This window comes from Bos grunniens, chromosome 3, assembly GCF_055505025.1.
Source record: "Bos grunniens cultivar Pamir isolate PY7600 chromosome 3, Bosgru_T2T1.0, whole genome shotgun sequence".
NCBI classification, from domain to species: domain Eukaryota; kingdom Metazoa; phylum Chordata; class Mammalia; order Artiodactyla; family Bovidae; genus Bos; species Bos grunniens.
The window spans coordinates 41,360,314-41,365,333 of record NC_141167.1 but is presented as its reverse complement, the minus strand read 5'-3'; the positions used below and the strand labels follow the sequence as shown (position 1 = coordinate 41,365,333).

Here is a 5,020-nt window from a genome sequence, read left to right as displayed (position 1 = left end):
CCACTCCAGTGTTCTTGCCTGGAGAATCCCAGGGACGGTGGAGCCTGGAGGGCTGCCATCTATGGGGTCGCACAGAGTCGGACACGACTGAAGGGACTTAGCAGCAGCAGTGCTTTGCAATAGGTTATCATCGGTTATCTATTTTATTCATAGTATCAATAGTGTATATATGTCAATCCCAATCTCCCAATTCATCCTATCACCTCCCTTCCCCTTTGGTATCATGTTTGTTCTCTACATCTGTCTCTATTTCTGCTTTGTAAGTAAGATTGTCATACCAATTTTTTTGGATTCCGCATCTATGCATTAATATACAATATTTATTTTTCTCTTTCTGGTTTACTTCTTCCTTTCTTGCTGTAAGTCTCCAGTTAAACAGCTTGGCTTTTTTGTGCTCACTGAGGGAAGGATGACAAAAGACAAGTATGGGTGTTGTGCGGGTCTTTCCTTGGCTTTGGTTTTCCAAAGTCTAAAACCCTTGGAATGAGGATGAATCTTAGAAAATTAAGGACAGCTCTTTCCTCCGCTGCCGCTAAGGTGCTCGGTTCTTCCGAGGAAGCTAAGGCCGTTTTGGGGTGAGGCCCTCACTTCATCCGGCGACTAGCACCGCGCTCGGCAGCCCCCACCTAGCACTCGCTCGCACCATGGCCTCCGTCTCCGAGCTCGCTTGTATCTACTCTGCCCTCATTCTGCACGACGATGAGGTGACGGTCACGGAGGATAAGATCAATGCCCTCATTAAAGCAGCCGGTGTAAATGTTGAGCCTTTCTGGCCAGGTTTGTTTGCAAAGGCTTTGGCCAATGTCAACATCGGGAGCCTCATCTGCAATGTGGGGGCTGGTGGACCCGCCCCAGCGGCCGGTGCTGCACCAGCAGGAGGTCCTGCCCCATCCACTGCTGCTGCCCCAGCTGAGGAGAAGAAAGTAGAAGCAAAGAAAGAAGAATCTGAAGAGTCTGATGATGACATGGGCTTTGGTCGTTTTGACTAAATCTCTTTAGTAACACATTGAATAAAAAGCTGAGCTGTTAAAAAAAAAAAAAAGAAAGAAAATTAAGGACAGAGGGATTGCTGACTCATCATTTCTTCTCCCTTGGATATTTCCCTGGGAGGAGGGGAGCAGAGAGTCTGAAAGAAAGTAGTGAGGACAGATTTCAGACAGTTCTGGAGCGAGAGTCTTGGTAGATTGCCTCTGAGGCAGCATTCTGAGATGTTGCTCGTAGACTGTCCAGTACCCTGGCAGGGAATAGAAACACCAAAACAAGTCCTGGGCCTGACAAATGGCTTATGTGCCCAGGAACAAGATGGAGCAGCAGCAGGGAGAAACTCTTGCTGACAGGATGGAAACACCCAGGGGACTGATGACCACAAATCAGGAGGATGGATATCTTGGCAGGTGCCTGTGTTGACAATGGACCTTGAGTATCAGAGGGACCAATACCCACCCCTATCTCCCAGTTCCTTGAAACTCAGATGCACCCCTGGAGAAAAGGAATGATAAACTTCAAATTCATTGAGAGTATATCTACAGAGTTGATATGGTGAGGATTCAAAATAGAAATTAGACCAAATTATAAAAATAAAAGAAGTTCCTTTTCTTGTATACCTGAGTAATGGACTTACTATCCATCACACACACAAACATACACATACTAGTTTTTATATAAATGGTATAATCTACAGTTGTTTATATTTTTTATTAATGGACTTCCCTAGGGGTCCAGTGGTTAAGAATCTCCCTGCCAATGCAGGGGACACAAGTTTCATCCTTGGTATGAGAAGATTCCGCATGCCACAGGGCAACTGAGCCCGCACGCCACAAGCACTGAAGCCCACGCACCCTAGAGCCTGTGCTCTGCAACAAGAGAAGCACCACAATGAGAAGCCCGCTCATCTCAACTAGAGAGTAGCCCCTGCTCACTGAAACTAGAGAAAGCCCGCATGCAACAACAAAGACTCAGTGCAGCCAAAAATAAACAAACAAACAATATATCTGGAAAATTATTCAGTGCATAATGGTCCATATATGGATAGACTATGATTTATTATTTACTACTGAACCATACCCTTACTGTAAGATATTCAGGTTGTTTCAAGTGTTTGCTGTTTCAAACAAGACTTCAACATATACTCTACATAATTTTGTGCACATATGTTTTCTGTAGAAAGGAGTCCTTGAAATAAATAGAATACAGGATCAAAAGACATGTGAATTTTTAATATTGATAAGATATATACTAGCAATTTGCCTTCCATAGTGACCCTATCGATTTGTATATCCTGTGACAGTATATAAATTTCCCTTTACATTATAACTTCACAATCCTGAATATCATTAGTTTTTTAAATTTTTGAGAGTTTGATAGTTAAAAGTATTTTTCATTGGTCACTTCAGGGTAATTGAAAAGTAAGAAATTTTCCTCCTCTTTCCAGCTTTGGCCAACCGGCATATCCCATTTTAGGAGATTAAGAAGCAGGGATTTCTTGGATTTCCCCAGGGGTCCAACAGTTAAGACTCCATGCTTCCAGTGCAGGAGGTGCAGGTTCCAGTTGGGGTACTAAGATCCCACATGCCGCACTGTGTGGCCAAAAAAAGTACAGACTTCTAAAAGAAACAAGTGATTAATCAGATTTCTAGTAGAATCTTACTTAAATATATCCTAATGTAATCCTGATTAACAATCTCATTTTTCTCAGATATAACACTTAATAAATTTAATGATGAAACTCTTTTAAAACTCATTATTAATAAATAATGCAGATATGGAATAATAGAGAATTTAGCTTCTTTTCAAGCATTCATGGAGAGTCACAAAGCTTGACAAAAGAATATTCAAAAGTACAGTAAGGTAGAAATCATACCCCCCAATTTTTTTTTCTTAACTTTAGGCCCCATTGTGCAGCACGTGAGATTAGTTCCCCAGCCAGGGATGGAAACCATGTCTCTACATTGGGAGCACAGACTCTTAACCACTGGACCAACGGGGAAGTCCAATACTAAAAAACAATTTGACCACAATGCAATAATACTATAAATTAATATCAAAATTGAAAAATCAAAAACCCTTCTGCATAGGATATGAAAGAAAAACTATTAAACAGCCTTTGTGTAAAGAGAATATACAAACAAAATCAAAAAATTTCTATAAGTACTATAATGAAAGCATTGCATGTCAGAATTTGTGAGATGCTGCTATGAAAATAATCAGAGGAAAACTCACAGTCTTAAACATGTATAAAAATCATAAAATGAACATAAATGAATTAAACTTTCAACTTAAACAGCTAGGGAAAAAATCAACAAACTGAATCAAGAATTCCAAGGAAGGAGATAATAAGGAGAAAAATATAAATCAATGGAATATGACATAGACACATAATTAAAATATCTTAGGAAAGAATCAGTGAAAGGAACATAGCTACCTTTTAAACTGCAGGAAATTTAAGAAGTCTTATTTATGGAGAAACATGAGACAGATTCCTTCTAAGGCCAGAAACAAGATAAAGGAATGTATTGTCTCCACTACTACTTAACACTGTTGGAAATATTAACCAATGCAGAAAGAGAAACAATTAGAAACAAAAGAGAAAATAATTAGAACTAAAAAAGTGGAAAATAGGTAAAACTATTCTTATGTACAGATATTAAACATGGAAGAACCAACAGAATCAGTATTATATCATAGAAATAATAAAAGAATTCCCTAATATAGCAGAATGTAAAACTGACATATGAAAATTAATAGCCAACTGTCTGTCAGTCAACTGCTTGCTACTGGTCTTCAAGAAAATAAGGAGCTAGTACCAGAATGTAAATCAGCTAGGCCACTAAATACGCTACTGAACTAGACTGGCAACTTTTTAAAAAGAAAAACTTCCTAGTACCTGAAGAACACAATGAGTTGATTTACATAATACAGAGAGTAGCACTGGGACAAAGCAGATAAATATATCAATGTGAATAGGAAATAAGATTTTCAGTTTGAGAAGAAAATATAAAATAAAAGAGGGTATGGAAAAATCTTGCAATGTTTAAATTTGAATTACAAACATCAGTATGAACTTATAACTTAAAATATATACATTTCTTAATTCTATCTAATGTCACCACAATGACAATGAGCATACTCGATGCCAGGGCCCTGGTGGCTTCTAAATACTCCATTATCCCACTGAAAGAGGCCAGAACTCTGTGGAGAATTGACTAATTCCAGGTCTTGGAAGGGAAAGTTGAGATGACACTGTGAAATCTTATGCCAACAATCAAGTAAGTATTCAAATACTGATGGAGCCTCATTAAAAAGAAACAAGAACAACTTGAAGAGGATCCTACTTGCCAAATTTGGGACAATTTGAACATGAGGAAATAATTGTTAGAGCTAAAAAGGTGGTTAGCAAGACATGAGGTTACAAGATGAGTACACAAAAATCAATTGCATATCTGTACTAGCAACAAACAATATGAAAATGAAATTAAGAAAAAAATTTCATTTACAATAACATCAAAAGAATGTAATACTTAGCAACAGTATTTTCTAAAAACCTTAGCAAAAGATATGTACACAAAAAACTACAAAACTTTATTGAGAGAAATTGGAAAATAATTAAATAAATAGAAAGGCATCACATGGTCATAGGAGCGAAGACTTAATATTGTTAAAATGGCAATATACCCGAAATAAGGAGTTCATGGTCTGAGCCACAGTCAGCTCCTAGTCTTGTCTTTGCTGACTGTATAGAGCTTCTCCATCTTTGGCTGCAAAGAATATAATCGATCTGATTTCGGTGTTGACCATCCGCTGATGTCCATGTATAGAGTCTTCTCTTGTGTTGTTGGAAGAGGGTGTTTGCTATGACCAGTGTATTTTCTTGGCAAAACTCTATAGTCTTTGCCCTGCTTCATTCCGTATTCTAAGGCCAAATTTGCCTGTTACTCCAGGTGTTTCTTGACTTCCTACTTTTGCATTCCAGTCCCCTATAATGAAAAGGACATGTTTTTTGGGTGTTAGTTCTAAAAGGTCT

At 38.3% G+C, this 5,020-nt stretch overlaps 1 pseudogene across 1 annotated transcript; it reads left to right on the top strand.

Moving 5' to 3' along the window:
* Positions 1-522: 522 nt before the first annotated feature.
* On the top strand, positions 523-1,051 carry LOC147375542 (large ribosomal subunit protein P1 pseudogene; annotated as a pseudogene). The gene has a single exon (XR_015160217.1). The product of XR_015160217.1 is annotated as a large ribosomal subunit protein P1 pseudogene (transcript).
* Positions 1,052-5,020: the final 3,969 nt, after the last annotated feature.